The following is a 17,747-nucleotide window of genomic DNA, read 5'->3' as shown; positions in this document are numbered from 1 at the left end:
TCCCAAAACCTACCATCATCTTGCATTCCCTGATTTGGGTAAAAGCAAATCATTTGATCCGGTTGCCCAAGGCAGAAGCCCAGGAGTGATCTCAGATGCCACTCTTTCCCCTGCCTCCAACATGCCATCAATCTTGTCAGAACTGCTAACCACACTTCTCACATCTGTCTCTCCTCTATTCCTGCAGCACTGCCTTCGTGCCACCTCCTCCTTCCCTCTCCTCCAACTTTCAATGGCTTCCTTGTTTGTTTTTTGCCTCTCCCCTTTCTGTTCATCCGTCTCCATCCCTCCTTTTTCTCCTCCATATAGTCATCAGAATGGTCCTCAAAGCAAATGTGACTGTATTATCTCCCTGCTCAAAATTCCTCACTTCTCTGTGTATGCAGTTTAGAATAATTTTTAAGAGCGAGCACTTTGAAATGAGGAGAAGCTGTGTTTGAACCCTAGTTTTGCCATTTGTGTGACTTGTCAGGTTACGTAGTCCCTTTGAGCCTGTTCCTCCTCAGTGAAATAGGAATAATAATACCTACCTCATGGAGCCGTTGTGAGGATGAAACAAGAGACTGTTTATCAAGTGTTTAGCACAGTGCCTGGCACAGAGTGAGTGTGCTGTTGTTATTGTCCCTGCAGGTGTCACTTTGATGTCACTTCCAAGAGGCATTTGCTGAGACCCTAACTACCCTCCACCCCTATAATACTTTATTTTCTGCCTCAGCACCCTGTTTATTTCCTTTGTAGAAATCTTCTAAATCTGTATTTTATTTATTTGTGGACTTTTTGTCTATCTCTCTGCTAGAATGTAAGCTCCTTGAGAGCAAGGATGTGTCCGTCTGGGTCCCTGTTATAAGCCCTAGTGCCTGGCACTTAGGAAGCACTCAATAGATGTCTGTTGAGTAGGTGGAAGAATGATGAGAAGGCCCTTCATGGTCTGACTCCTGCCTCTTTGTCTGGCTCATCCTGCCACTCTCCCATTGCACCTTCGGCTCAAGAAAAACCGCATTACCTGCTCCTTCAAAGTGCCCCTTGGGCCTCTGTGTCTTTGCACCTGTCGTTCCCTTTGCCTGACTGTCTACATGGCAAATTCCTCATCACTGGTCAAGTCTCAGCTCAATGGCTACCTCCTCTGTGAAGCTGTCCCTGATTTCTCCAGGCTGTTGTTCTTTTTCCCTCTTCCGAGTTCCCACTGCACTTTGTAAATACCTCCATGGAAGCACTTTACTGTATTGTATTGTAAAATTTTTTTTGCATGTCTGTTTCTACTTTTAGACTGTAAGCACCGTGAAAGCAAAGATTGCATTTTTTTCATCCTGATGTCCCCGGAGCCTAGCACAGTGCCTGGCACATAACAGTTTGTCAGTAAATATTTGTTGAATGAATCTGTGGATGAACAAAGAGTCTTGCAGTTGGAAAACTGTTGCAAGATGTATGTATTATCAAGGAAAGGAATGCCCCTGGTGGTTTCCACAGTATTCTTTTGTGCTAGAGAGGAGATCTGGAAAGCATTGTGTAATCTCTTTGAATATAGGATTACTTGTTTGAATTTTAAAAATAAGTTGAATAGATCTTCATAAATGATGGCAAAAGATATCAAAAAGCTTTGTGATCTCTCCAATGCTACAAAGTCCCAAATAAATATTTGCACTATTAGTATTTCCATAGTCAATGCTATGCGAAATTGTACAGCAATAAATTTTGAAGCTTTAAAAATGTTTGTGTAAGTCATCTTCAATGACTTAATTCATGAAGGACACCTCTGGCCAGTGTTTCCCTGACACAAGGGGCTTCAGCCTGGGGTTTAGGGTCCCAAAGCTTTCAGAGCTTATCCAGTGACACTATTTTCATTTGCTGTTGAGACGATTGCTCAGTCCTTCTGCCGGCCTGTCTGAAACGGTTGAAAGGGTTCTCCACAGAATCAGGGGGAGGCCACACCAGACCTCGTGAGGCTGCAGCCTCCAAGCCTCTGCCAGGGCTGTCATAGCTCCCGCAGCCTGCCCGCCTTCACTTCTGGGATGCAGATGCGACCCTTACACAAAACGCACTTCAATGGCCTCTATATGAGGTCCACAGGGGGGCAGTTCCATCAGTCACTTACAACAGTGTTAGCTGGGAGGAGCTGTGGGACTGGGAATTGAAGCTGCAGGCCATCAATCTGCTGTCTCAAAGGGCCTGGGGTGGACTTTAAAATTTTGAGTTGCACATTGATTTCTCTAGAAGGGCACATGTAAGTTACTTTGTCAATTATTTAGCTTTTGTTTTTATGACAGGAGGAGAAAAGTTTTTATTTCCTCTCATTTATACAGCATTTTATAATTTACAGAACACTTTCACCTCCGTTAATGTCATGTTTGAATTTTAACCTACATATAAGCCATGTAGTATGCACGTGTTATTACCCCCATTAAGAGTTGAGGAAAACAAGAACCAAACAGGTTAAATGACTTACTCAAGCCAGTAAGGTGCAGAGAGGGGCATCTGAATGTGGAGGTCTTCTGTTTCTAGAATGCCACGCAGACTTCCAAAGCTCTTCCTCACTCAGGTCTCAAGCTGCCTTTCTCTCTGTGTTAGAGAACAACAGTTTGGTTTATCAAGTACAGTGTGACTGTGGCCTGACAGTTTATATAGGGCAGAGTGATTACAGGAAACCTCGTTCATTTATGCTTCATGAACTTGATGCTGAGAAGTCTGGCAGCAAGATGCAACTGGACCACAGGCCCTGGGGAAGGGCCTTCAAAGTGGGGTGCATGCATCTAGGGCATGGGTAAAAGCATTCACGGGGGATGGAGAGATATCTGACCTTCTAATATTTGTTTTCATGTCATCCTTTTGAGATTTTAATTTTTGAGTGTTTTATTAAGCATATAATATATTAGTAGAGTAGTACATGTATATAATTTGTAAGTATATATCCATAAATTTGGGACATATCCTTTTGCTTCTGAAAGGGTTTATTCTTTTAAAAGTTTTGAGACCATTACTCCAGTACAAGACCACTCATCTGGGGTTCATGTACCCCTGGAGTCAAGGAGCCCACCAAACTCTTGCCATGGTATGCAAAGTTTTGTGACTATATGTCCTTCTCCTGGGGTAGCATCCTAGCTTCTGTAAAATTCTCAATAGGGAATATACATCACAGTGCCCAGTATATTGTAACCTATTTCATAAATGGCAGCAACCCCTTTCCTCAAAAAAACCTTGGTGACTTTTTGGGATTGGAATCTGCTTTTGGGGGAGTTATCCTGAATTTTGCTGACTGGATGGATACTTCTTGGACTGAGAGAGAACCAGAGCAGGGAGTTGTGTGTGGCTGAGAGGCTGATGGCAAGCTGTCAGAGCGCCTTGTTGATCACAGCATGATCTATATTAAAAGGCCTTGGACCCAACAATAGCTAATTGTGTGAAAATAGAAACATTTGGAAACTTAAGGGGAAAGACAGAAACAGCAACATGATAGAATGTGCTCTTTATGATGGGAATGAATGCCTTCTCTTAAAACATTTCCCCTTCCCTCCTCTGTCTCCCCCAAAACATAGAGTCACTTAGTATAATGTCATAAATGAGAAAACCACAACCCTACAGATTTGACTGTTGTTTTTTTAAAACTACTGTGGCTCTTTGGAGCAAACCAGATTTTAGTTTATCAGAAGCTGCTGTGAGAAGGCGATGAATTAGTCACCTAACAGTAGGAGGAAAAATACAGTATTACTCAGTGAGTCAAAAACACGCTCAACTTTCCTGGAACTTTGAAATTCATTCAGGGGGTAGTCACAATCTTTGTTCTTCTGGAAAAAAAATTCTTTTTTTAAATGAAATCCTATAAGGGGCCTGCCAGGTGGCGCAGTGGTTAAGTTCACACGCTCTGCTTCTCAGCGGCCCGGGGTTCACCAGTTTGTAGCCCAGATGTGGACATGGCACCGCTTGGCACGCCATGCTGTGGTAGGCATCCCACATATAAAGTAGAGGAAGATGGGCACGGATGTTAGCTCAGGGCCAGGCTTCCTCACCAAAAAGAGGAGGACTGGCAGTAGTTACCTCAGGGCTAATCTTCCTCAAAAATAAATAAATGAATGAATGAATAAATAAATAAAAAAATAAATAAATGAAATCCTATAGGCTCTATCACCATATCCTTAAAGAGAAGTAGAGAGGCAAGAGGAAAGATGGACGAGACCTAAAGAATGGAGATAATTCAAATCACTCAAGGAATTTTCCACCCGATATGGTGATAGGTATCTCAGAGGACATTTGGGGAAGAAATAAATGTTAGAACTCTCTTGTTAATTCAGATGTCCAAGACTAAACTTAGCTCATATCCTCATGTAAAAAGGGAAACTCCTTACTTTTTCCATTTCTTTATTTAACCATCTGGCGTGTGGCAGACACAGAAGGTTGGCTAACCCAATAGCCATTCACAGATGTATTGGCACCCCTCCTATGCTCCTGGTAAGACCTGATGCCTAGATCTTCAGCAACCGTCGTGTGACCTTGAAGAGACAAACATGAAGATGAAAAGCCACCACGGCAAGGATGGTGGATTGCAGAGCCCCAAGAGCCCAGGTTCTCAATGACATTGTTAAATTCTTTGACCAGCCCTGATAATACCTCCCCTGGCTGTTAAACCAACAATAAGTGAATGCATGTCCTTATGTTTTTTAAGCTATTGTTAACTGGTGCATACCCAAACTTTAGACTCAGTTTTGCAGACTAATATTCAGTTAGTCACTGGAAGCCTTGTCAAGTTTTCTTTCTCATTGTCATGGTTTCATATGCTACTACTCAAGCGCAGGCTTTTCTTAACCCTGCCCGGATTACTACGGTGACTTCCATCTGCTCTCCCTACCTCTACTTTGTCCAGCTCCATTCCATTTTGCATATTGCCGCCAGAGCTTTCTCATATACCTCTTAGATGATCTGATGTTCTGGGTCACATTTACAGTGGGCTTCTATCCTTTTGGATCAGGTCTTTGCAGGTCATCTGCAAAGTCCCTTTTGCCATGTAACCTGACACATTTATAGATTTTAGGAATTAGAACATGGACATTTTTGAGGGGCCATTCTGTCTGCCACACACTGTTTGCTACAAGTAACAGAAAAATTGCTCTCAAGTGGTTTAAATAATAAGGACATTTATATTAAGTGTATATAAATAAAAGACATTTCTAGTGTAGGAGAGATCCCCAGTGCAGACCATAAGTTCCCCAGCTTTGCTTCTGTGTAGTCCTCTGGCTCTGGCCTTATCCTCATCTCAGTAGCAAGATGGTTCCAGATGACATGTTTAGACATGATAATGGCCAGAAGAAGATAGACTCTTTATTCTTATGCCTGCTTTTTAGAAGCCCCCAATCACTTTCCCTCATACCTCATTGGCTAGAATTGGGTAACATGCCCATTCCTAAACCAGAAGCTGAGAAAGGAGGTTGGAAATACCCCAAATGGCTTAGATTAATCATATTGGGGTGAGATGGCTGCTGGGAGTCAGTCACCATACCTGCTTCAAACTGCTTACTATTCTTTTGTGTCATGCTTTCCCACCTTTGTGCTTTCATTTTTACTGGTTTCTTTGTAGAATTAGCTTCTTTTTCTCACAATCAGTCCCAGTTCTATATTTTCTTTAAGCCCAAGAGCATCACATTTCTTTCCCAAAGGCTGGTCCAATGCATCCCTCCCTCCAATCTATCCCTTCTTGGTAGCATGACTCTACCTGACAGTGTGTATGACTCCATATTGCCTGTTCCTCAAATGTTTCTCATCTTAACTAGGTTATAAGTTGCTCCAGGACTTTTAAGAAGCCTGAATTTGGGGATCAGTTCATCAACCTAGCAGCTCGCATTAACTGCAAAGTTTGAGGGCACAGTCCTCACAAGACCACCCTCACTTCTGACACCAACTGCAATTTAGAGGATTCCCAAAGCAACCCTTTGTTTTGATAATTTGCTAGAAGGATCCGCAGAACTCACTAAAAGCTGTTATATTCATGGTTATGGTTTGTTGCAGGGGAAGGATACAGATTAGCCTCAGCCAAAGGAAGAGCCACATGGAGCAGAGTCTAGGAGGGTTCCAAATGCAACATCTCCATTGTCCTCTCCCTGTTGAGTTAGTCCACACTACCCTCCCAACATCAGTGTGCGGTTATACGCACAGGATATTGCCAACCAGGAAAGCTCACCCGAGCTTCAGTGTCCAGATGTTTTTACTGGGGCTTCACGATGTAGGTGTGATTGACTGATTGATTGATTGACCAGATGGTTGAACTCAGTCTCCAGGATGACTGATACTGTGTGACCCAAAGCCCCCACCCTACATCACATGGTTGGTCTTATTCTGGTGTGGCTGCCTCCTTTCACCCAAGATTTTGGGGTGTGGTCAGCCCCAACCTAAAATATATTGTGAACAGGCCCTGCCCTAAAAAAGATACTCCTGTCAAGTATGAGACAGATTACCTCCCAGAAGCTGAGGGCAATGGCCAGTCCTCCTTCTGGGCAAGGCCAAATTCTTTACTACATGCTTCATGGTAAGTGTTTTGGTAGCAGATACTAACTTGGTTATTACCAGGGCCTTCAGCAAAAGTCTGTTAATAATCAAATTAATATTTAGATATTCTAGAATGATCATACTTAAATAGCAATTAGCATTTAGTGTTATTCCATTAACGCCTTATTTTTCAACTTTACTCTTACTACACAGGAATGCTTCCTTGTACTCATCACATAAAATAAGCAAAAGAGTTTCTGTTGCTCTTTCTTCGCAAATTATATAAGATAATTAAGACATAATTGCTTTCCTTTTTCTTAATCTGGAGTAAATAAATGGTGTGAGAATAAATAACAAGGCCACAGACTGAACAATCCTGCAAACACTTTACCTCCTGGAAAGAAAAAGCAATCATCTCCATCAATAATACATACTTATTATAGCTATTACAAAGGCATAGGTCTTCCCTACTTTAATTTAATATTTTTTAGATGTTTTTAAAAATCCATCCTTTTATCTATATCATATTAGAACTTTCTTGGATCTAATCTTATGACTCTAGTAAAAGGGATAAACCAACTCAGTGAGTCTACAAGAGAGAACAATTCTCGACACATGTTATTCCTACAACAGTGTCATCGTATCTGGGGGTCCTAAGGTTCCAAAGTCAGCACATAAGGTGAAAACATATATAGTCAAAATGTGGAGATATCTGAGCATTTTATTTTGCCTTTCCAGTAAATGTCACTCTCCGGAGGTGAATGGGGGTAGATGGGTGAGTAAAGAATTCTAAAGTGCTCCTACATGCCTGAAGGATTACATACCATTCTGGTTTTTTAAAAAATGTTTATTTTAAAAATTATATACACTAAAACTCAGTCTTTTTGATGTGGAGGCCTATGAGTGTTGACAAATGAATAAAGTCATATGTCCAGCACTGTAATTGATACAGATAACTTCTATCATCACCACACTCCCAAATTCCCTTGGGCCACCCCTTTGTCACCAACCTCTTGTCTACCCTAAACCCTTGTCAACTACTGATGTGTTCTCCATCCCCATAGTCTTTTACCTTTTCCAGAATGTCATATGAATGGAAACACGCAGTACTTGTCTGGCTTCTCTCACTTAGCATAATGCAATTGAGAATAAGTCATGTATCAAAAGTTCATTTTTTAATGCTATGGGAGTTTGTTTATGAATTGTTACCCATTCATCTGTTGAAGGACATTACTTCACTTTGTTTTAATATCAAAACTTGATAATCCTAACATATCTTAAAAGATTTATTTATTGTTGAGAGAATCAAATAAAAGAGTAGCCTCATATTCTATGCATAGTGAAGTCTCAAATTCAGTGTTAGTCAAATATTCATTTGAGGCAACTGCTCTGTTCTTTTTTTTTTTTTAAAGATTGGCCTTGAGCTAACATCTGTTGTCAATGTTCCTTTTTTTTTTTCTTCCCAAAGCCCCAGTACATTATTGTATATTCTAATTGTATGTCCTAGTTCTGCTATGTGAGATGCTGCCTCAGCATGGCTTGATGAGCAATGCTAGGTTTGTGCCCAGGATCTGAACCAGTGAAACCCTGGGCCACCTAAGCCAGAGTGTGTGAACTTGGCCATGGGACCGGCCCCAGTTGCTCTGTTTTTAATTATTCTGTATTTTGCTTCAGAGAGTTGACTTCATTCACCTTAATATATGCTCAGGATTGTGCTGGATACAATAATGAAAATACAAAATACTCTCCAAATGCAACACATGAATTAGACATTATCTTTGTTCTCTGGCCTATCCCAACAGAATACAAGGATGCTTTCTGCTTGGTAATCACAATCTTTGTGGAGCTAAAAAGGAAAAGAAAACACTATCGTATAATCTTAATGATATTCTTACGAAATCATAACTTAATCCTGATATTCATTTTAACATTTCCCTATTAAGTATTTTGAGTGACCTTTTTGTTGTCTTAGCTGCTTTCATCCTTAGTGATCAGAATTTCTCTGGCTATCCCAGTATTAAACAAGTCTGGATAGAAGGGCTTTCTGGCTGCAATGTCTGCTTACCACTAACCCACAAGATAGATCCAGCTGATCTGGCTGGAAAAGGTATATTGTCTTTCTCATTTATCTCTGTGAAGCTCTGTGAAGAGGCAGACTTTCCAGATAGATCTTGGTCAGTGGTAGTCAAATGTGGAACTTACGTTGTAGTAGCGTCTTCTTTAATGCATAAATTTCAGTTTTAATTTCTTTTCTTCCTTGGTGGCTGACTCATTTCTTTGTTTTGTTGGATGGTTTTGGTGAGCATTTTTGATTTATTCCTTTAGAAAAAAATGCTGACATCTGACTCCATCTTCTATGGTGATGTTAAACAGTAGGAAATCAGCAGGCTGGATTGGTGAATCTAGTCAATAACTATCAGTCTAACCTAGTGATGTGCTTTCAGAAGATCCAGCTACTTTCAGAACTGTGTGCGAAGATACAAATGGGAAGAGGAAAGGATACATATGGGACATGAACCCAGAGGCACCCTTGTGATCAATTGCGGTGCCACATGAGAAAAGAGAGACGATCTCTGCCATGGCTGGGCCTTCCTGGCACATCGTTCTGCTAATGCAGAAGGAAGTGACACAGATCAAACATTTCCAGGATAAGCATTACTTTGTTCCTATCACAATCCATTTTTATGCTCCTGGAAAAGGCCTACCAATTCTTGCTGAGTTGGAGAACTTCAGAGGATAACTCATGATATAATAAATAATAATGCCAGACATATGCATTATCCCATTTTAGACTCACAATAACCCCACAAGAGAGATACAACTGTCCTCATTTTGCAGATGAGGAAACTGAGTCCTGGAGGACTTCACCAAGGCTATTCGACTGGTGGGCATCAGAGCCAGGGTTTGAACCCGGGCAGCCAGGTGCCAGAGTCCATGCAGGGCCCCACCTTCACCTCTCCATTCTGTCTGTGTGGGTCAGATTAGTATAGTCACAGAAAGAACAACACGTGGACGCCCACAATTCTAGAGAGGAACAGATCGCATTCAAGTGAGAGAACAACCTTTCTGGCAACATTCCAGCAAAACTTCCAGAACTGAGAGAAGTAACATGACTTCTAACAAGTGGAAAGTGGGGAGTTGGAGGGGACTAGGAGATCTGGGAATAAGGAAAAAATGAGAAAGTTGAGAAAATATGACCTGGGATAGAAATATATATATATTTTAAACAGGGAATGATAACGAAAAACGTAAAGAAAACACTTGTGTCAAAGTTTGAAAGAAAATAGAGGCAATAGTTCCATGTTGAAAGAAGCCATGTTTAGATATTTTAGAAACCATTTCTTCTTCCGCATTTTGCCTCTTCGCTTAAATGGTATGCTTTATTCCTTGAGTGCTTCACTTTTCCTAGCCTTTGGTTGGAGAGGGAGCCTCATTACCTTCATTTTTTACTGGCTGTCAAGACAGCTCACGTTCAGCTGGGCCAAGCCAAGGTAATGACCCAGGCAGGGTAAATGGGAAAGTTTCTGTACTCTTGGGAAAAAGTCATTAATTTAACATATTTCATGAAAGCTACGTTCTTTCTAAAAATAATATTTTAAAAGTATGCAAGCTAGTTTCTGAATTGTTTTTATTCAAGAAAATTTAGGATGAGCATTGCCAGCTCATTCATCAACGTCCGCGAAAGACTGAAAATGAAATGTGCTCTGAGATGCAGGTGTTGAAAAGTCAGGGCTGAGTTTCTAAAATAACTCTTCTGAGGTTCTATTTACCATACTCTATTAGAATTCTGTCCTGATTCTTTTCCAGAGCTGTATGTAATTCTTTCCCAGGCTGGATCAAAGGGAACTGTTTACCTGATGGGGCTGCTCTTCCTTCTCCTTTCCTCTCCTCTTCTCCTCTCTCCCCCTCCTCTTTCTCTCGTCAGTCAGTATCACAGAAGGCAGCGCTTCCTTTCAGGACCTGTTCTAAGAGAGGAAAAACAAGCAGGGTTGGCTTGTGGAATTGGGCTATTATTTTCCTAGCACCAACATTTGATGTTAACATTCATGTCCTATCTGGCTGCAGTAGCAGCCTGCCATTACCCTCAATTAGGTATGGCAATAGCATAAGTATTGCACAGCAAGATACAATCTCTGGTCTCTGGCCAAACCTGACTAGTGTTTTTCACTAAGGACAGCCACAGATTTCCCTCTAACAGAAATACCTGCACCGACACCGTTCATGCTTGTATGCACTTGCCTATGAGGCTTTTCCTCTTCCCACATAATTATATCCATCTGGATATGAAAAGCTTTGTATTTATTGCTGGCTTATTTGGACACTTCTCATATAGTCTCACACTGTCATAGCTTAAGAATTTCAAAGGACGCAGTATTTCGAAACAAGGTCTCAGTAGAATTCATAACAGCAACAGTTTTTCTTCACCTCTTTTCAATATCCACACATCAAAGTGTAAAGGAATATGTGTTCTTCCTCTTTTTGGCAATGTTTCCAAGTCTTGGGTGCAGCGTTCCCCATTGCTTACACTGCTTCTATCACCCTGTGTGTTAGTTTGCCAGGGCTGCCATTAGAAAGTACTATGGATTGGGTGGCTTGAACAACAGAAATTTATATTCCCACAGTTCTGGAGGCTAGAAGCCCAAGATCAAGGTGTTGGCGGTTTTGATTTCTCCTGAGGCCTCTCCCCTTGACTTGTAGATGGCTGTCTTTCCCCTGTCTTTATATTGCCTTCCCTCTCTATAAGTCTGAGTCCAAATTTCTTCTTCTTATAAGGACACCAATCATATCGGATTAGGTCCCACCCTGATGACCTCATTTTAACTCAATTACCTCTTTAAAGATCCTGTCTCCAAATAAGTCGCATTCTGAGGTGCTAGGGGCTGGGACTCGAACATACGAATTTTTGGAGGACACAATTCAGACTATAACACTCCATATACTTGATGCCGCATCTCAGATGTTAACATTTGTTATAATTTATATGAATGTTCATTGTGCCAATATATTTCCACTGTTAACCTGATTTCGGTTTAACACAAGCCTTCTTATCTAGAGCCCATGGACTACTTGCGGTCCATAAACATGCTGAAATTGTATGCCAAAACTTATCGTGTCATATGTTTTGAGCATGCTTCCACGAGACTCTTTGGGGTTTGTAGTGCAAAAAAATGTTAGGGTCTAATGCCTGATGTAAATGGTGTTGTTGTTTGCTCATCTTAGAATACCTTCCCCATTAATAACAAGCACTCTAACTTCTACCCCTGTATTCAACATACGCATATACAGCATTGCACAGACCTTATAAAATACCAGACACTGTTTTAAGTGCTCCACAAATATGAACTAGTTAATCCTTACACAGACACTATGAGGAAGGTTATATTTATAGATAAGGAAACTGAGGAACACATTGGTTAAGGAACTTAGGTTATAAAGTTAGCAAATGGCAGAACCAGGTTTCAAATCCAGCTGGTTTGCTTAAGAGTGCTAACTACTAGCCTCCACTAACTCTCCTTTCTCCTCTTGCTATTCATGAGGATCCCAAGCCATGGTATTTTCATCCGCAGAATCAGTGATCTTCATAATCCTGGACATAACTTACATTTTTACCCAAAACTTGCACTGGGAAGGAATGTGAAAATGATCTGAAAGCCTTCGCACTATATGCATGGCACTCTCGGCAACCTTCAGTATTAACGCCCTCTACCTCCATTTAGTCAATAGTTTTGCGTGTATTTCTACAATCACACATTCAAGCAATTCCCACACCTCTTTAAATTAAATCCTTTTGTTTGACGAGGATGTATGAACAGTGAGGATTGCTTCTAAATCGAATAACAATCAGGAATCTCTTTAATAATACAAATAACAACCTTTAAAATTCTACCAGGCTTTCTACCATGTCACAATCATTTTATATTGACCCAACATTTGAGGGAAAAGAAAGACATTCTTGATAGAATTGCTACTTTCCTGTAGGCTTTGGCAGAACAACAGTGTTGTCCTTGGGCTTCTTTAAATACAATTGGAGGAGGTCAGAGAGAGGGTGTGACCTCCGGTTGACCTGTGCTTGAGAGTGCAATGTGTTGTTGAGACCATCTGGATGGTATATGCGTGACTGACCCCAGCTAAGACCTCTGTATAAACCTGAAGATTCTGGCAGGTGGGAGTGTAGATCTACTCATCTTGCTGCCGCCCAGACAAGCCTCATATATAAGTTCCCTTGCTTATTAAACCTGCCGCCTACCAATCTGGAGTGGCCTGCCTCTTTCTTCAGTCTCTCCTTACCCTCCTTGTACAGGGGCCAGTTTTGAATTTCACTGGGGAACTCCCGAGGTTGCGAACCAGCAACAACATCCTATCATTTCCAGGCCAAAAGATTAAATCAAAGGAGTGCTTGCATCCTTGGGCTGGGGTGGGAACAGGAGTTAGCCAGTCAGCACTTGCTCTCTTGCCCCTACTTGGCTGCTTTCTTTCTTCTACCTTCCACCCTCAGGGGACAACAAGAAAATCCTCCTTCTCTGGGACAAAAGGTGCTTAACGAACAAAACAAAACTGGAAAGGAAAGTAGGTATAAATTGCATCTTTTTGTAATTTGGAAAGATTTGTATCCTCCCAGAAATTACAGATGTAACTATGAAAGCTTACAATTTAGCAGCAGGTGCTTGTTCTGATACTTTTTGGAACTCAAACTGTGTGTGTGGTGGGGGGGGGGGGGGGGGGAAGGAATTTATTTGAAGGCACAAGTAGTCCTCTACGCCTTCGGACTGAGTCTATCAGGATTCTTTGTAAATGAAAGTGGGGGCTCCTCAGATGGAAGGTTTCCAACAGTATGGTGGATACATTTGACAAATACTTCCATATTTATGTATTTCTTTTGCTTAGCTTCTTGGCATACTTTCTGAGTGACAACTGCAATGGGAAATTGGAAAATTTTGGGAATAATTATGACGCTTTATGAATTTATTGAAGGAAATGCATGAGATCCTAATGGACGAAAGATGGGGCGTAAGTTCCTCATCTGTTGAAATTGTCAATGCAATGATTTCAGCCAAGCCACCTATCAAATCAGATCACTGCCCAATCAATTACTAAATTATTGTTAGTAAAGACAGCCTGAACTGCCTAGTGGATAGTGTCTGGGACAGTGGCGAAGGCCCAGTTGTAATTTTCCTGAAATGGGCAACTGGTTTAGCCATAGGACATAAGTTGTTTAATTACATTCCACGTTTTTATGTTTGATGTCAAATCAAGTGTCTAGATTAGAAATCATTCCCCCCCACCTTCTGTAGGTATTCATTTTTAAAAAGGAAAAAATTCACCCATGTATATACAGACTTAAAAATCCTTCTTCCACAGTTCACAGGGATAAAGAGATTTATTGGAGATATTTCTCAGGCTCACTATTTTTCAGTAAATTCAGCCTCTTCCCAGGTGCACACTCTGAAACATGAGCTGGCATTGAGATGTTAACGAACACTACCGCTGAGAAAGGAGCTTCAGGGTAGCTCTCTTGGAGGTGAGACCATTACTGCCCAGAGGAAAATCAGTTAGGAGTCTCCTCTGAGCTCTTGCTTGCTCAGACCAAGACGATCAGTGAATAAGGAACCAGATACCAGGCTGCTTCTGCCCTTGACCCCAAAGACCTCTTCAGGGCAGTCGGCATTCCCTCTGGGGAACATCCTCCAGTTCCAATCAGACAGTGCTGAGCCCCGATGTATGACCAAGTACAAACAAAGCCACTTTAAAAACAGAAATGTCCTGGAAGGGGAGGGACCCTTTAGGTAGGTCTGGGCTACTTCAAGGATAAAAAGACTTTCCATGGTGTTTAGAGAGTGATAAGGCTATTACTCTAGAGTTAGTGTTTCCAAAGGCCCTTATATTTTCTCTTGGTCCCTATTTGTGACACTACGTAGATTTCCTGACCATAATTGTGGATCATTTGAATTTTACAGCACATATCCCAGCCCCTTTCGGACTGATCCACTTGGGCTATCTGCCTTTAAAGGGGTTAATTCCTGACTGCAGCCCTGGAATGCACCCTCAAAACTGCCCATTCCCCAAAGTCAGACTTGCAGACATGGCCCATCAGCTCCCCAATGCTGTGTGTACATGATTTCCTTCCTTCTCCCTCTGTATGGGGACAGATCCCTGGGTGGCCTGTGCATTAAAAATCAACGTTTCAGTTGCCAGAAGTCTGTCACTAAGATTCTTGGGAGAGCTTGACATGCCACAGTCTTTCCCTCCACCCCTTGGCAATGGTGCAGCTTGCATCCCCATGGCAGCGTTGGTGTATCAGCTTAGCGTGACTCAACCTTCTCTTCTAGATGAGAAACGAAGCAAGGCGAGGAGTGATGGGAATGATAGGCAGTCAGGGCAGCCTGGGGCCTCCATGCGGGGACACAACCCCCTCCCTCCCCTGTTTTGGGAGGGACCGGACCCTTGGCAGCTGGCCTAGGGTCTCAGCTGCCACATGGGCAGCAAATCAAAGATGCACATTTAAAATGCAAGCGCTTGTTTCCAATCTGTCTGACTAATACTGTAGCAAGCTCCACTGTGGGCGCTCGGGGCATGAGAAATACACTGACAAAATTTGCTTCTCTTAAGGCAGTTTAATTGATAGCACTTGGCAATGAGATCTTGCTTTCCTCTTTTTCCCTACTCTTCACTCCCCTTTTGATTTTAAGAAAGCAGAGCAACCTTTTTCCTTATTTTATTTCTTTCTTTTCCTCTGGTCCAGATGCCTAGTACATTCTGAATGAAAGGGAGAGCCTCTAGGGGTCAGTGCAGCGTAAAAAATGGTCAGCGTTCTGCCTCTGAGCTGAACCATAGAGATTTCAATCACAGCTTTGTTCCTATTTCATTCTAATGAGGGACCAGTCCCATTACTTCATGCTGAGCCTGGCTCTGGATGCAATCCCCTTGATGGCCATTTTCCTTTAATATAAGTTTAAACATTTGCAATCAAGGGCAGCTCTAATTTGAAATTTAGGACTGTAGGGTTGTTTTCCAATATGCTGCTTCTCACCTGTTCTATTTGAGGGCAGAAGGTTGCCCCCTCCCACTGTCCTTTCAGAGCTTCATCCCAGGGTAGGCTGTGTCCTGCTGCCTTTCCACCTCACTTTTACTCCCTTTTATTTTTTTTCTTTGAGTGAAAGAACCCATACGTGTGTCCTTTTGTATACATATATCATTTTGGCCTTTGTCTTTCAAATTTGAAAAGTCCCAATTTCTTTCATTATGTTATCACGGGATGGTTAAGTTTTGGGGCCTGGTGGGGTGGTGTGGGTGCGTGTGGGGGAGAATGTTAAAAAGGCACAGGACACTCTGAAGGGCTGGGGGCATGGAGAACTTCTGTTGAGATCCCTGGGCAGACTTTGTAGAGTGTGAAGAAAGACCCTGGGAAGTTCTTCAGGCACAGTCTCTCTTCATGGAGGTAATTTCAACTCCTCCCTTTTACTCCTCCAACCCTCCTCAGTTCTGCCCTCACTGCATCGCTGAGACAGTTCTCCATTAAATCACAAAAGTCCAAATTCCAGCATCCCCTTTTCAGCCCTTCGGTCTGTATGAGCTCCCTGAGTTACTGGCCCCTGTTGAACATTTCTTTCTTTTTTGCTGTTTCATTGCACTGTTGCATTTCACAGCTTCCTAAATCTGGGATGGTAGGTGCACAATGCCATTGCCACCACTTTTAGCATTCCCTCCCCCGACCCCCGACCTTGTGAATCCACCCTGGCACCCTGAATGTGGCCCTAGAACCCTCCTTGGGGGCTCTAGGTGGATGCTGCCAATTGATCAAAGTTCACCTGATGGATGATGCTTCCTGTCCAGCCTGTCTTAATTGTGCCTTTCCTTTGCTCCTTGATTCTATTTCATTTTGATATCCGTCCTTTCCCTGGATGACATCATCGCTTCCCACAGTTCCAATTCATACTCATATGCTGAAAACACCCCAATCTCTATCTTTGGAGCAAACCTTCTTCCTGTCTCTAACACTGATATTTCTATGAGCTATTGGGTTTCTCTATCAGGAACTCCTACAAGTGCTTCTAATTTAGCATCTCCAAAACCAAGCTCATCATCATACCTCCCCAAATCTGGGTCTCCTACATTCTCTGACTTTGTTAATGACATCATAATCCATCCAGAAGCCCAAGCTAGAAGCTTCTCTTCCTTTCTTTCAATCTCCCCCTGTTCCTATCCCCCACATCACCACTGCTTCCCCCTCAAAATCCAGCCAGTGACAAAGACTGCGAATGATAGGTCCCACATGAGCAGAATGAATATTATTTGGTGGGGAGGATTTTAACTTCTTCATAATCTCCATTAAACCACCCCTCCCATCCAGCCATCTCAGGCAAACATACACTCTAAGTATAAGTGGTGTACTCACTCTGCAAGCATGACTTCCCCATCCAACCTCTCCTTACAGGAAAGCAGCCCTTAACCCCTTGTATATGAATTTTGGAGCTTTCTGTGAGGACAAGCTTTCTAAAGCATAAATCTAGTTTCATCATTTCCCAATTTAATAAAGCTTTACTGGTTTCTCTTTGCCTATAAGATAAAGCCCAAAACTCTTAGCATGTTATCTGAGGCTCTGTCTGGCTCCAGTCTACATTTCTAGCCATATTTTATGCCCTTTTCCCCCACCACATCCAGCCCCCATGCCTGGCATATTCGTTATACACTTAATTAATTCATGATTCTGGGACATTTTTCTTGCAATTATCTGCAAGTGTGTCTTTTCTTTCTGATTCTCTACTTGGTCACTTAGCTCAGATGTCACTTCTGTGAAACCTTCTCCAACTCATCCAAGTAGACGAATCAGAGTGAGATTTTCTCTGCTCTCTGTTCCCCCAGCTCTGGATGCATTTCTCAATAGCATGTGTCACACACAGTCTTGATTGGGTGTCTTTCTCTGCCAACAAATTCTAAGTTCCTACAGGGAAGGACTGTCTGCTTATTTTTTGTAACCACAGTACCTTGCATGGTGTCTAGCACATAGCAGATGCTCATTAATTGTTTTGTGAATGAAGGAGGGAATGGATGTGCTAAAAGAGGAAATGAACATCGTCGATGACGAACTGTTATGATTTTGCTTTGGACCAATCACTAGTAAGGACATTTAAAATCTAGAAGCACAGCTCTGGCTCTGCAAGGCACAAAGAAGCCCCACCCCCATGGAATGAGGAGCACAAGAAACATGGTGTCCCTGGAAGGAGCTTAGACCTGTTCTCTGGCCGGGCTTTGTGTGTGTGTGTGTGTGTGTGTGTGTAGGG

Source organism: Equus caballus, chromosome 8 (genome assembly GCF_041296265.1).
Source record: "Equus caballus isolate H_3958 breed thoroughbred chromosome 8, TB-T2T, whole genome shotgun sequence".
NCBI lineage: Eukaryota > Metazoa > Chordata > Mammalia > Perissodactyla > Equidae > Equus > Equus caballus.
This window is presented reverse-complemented; position numbering follows the sequence as displayed.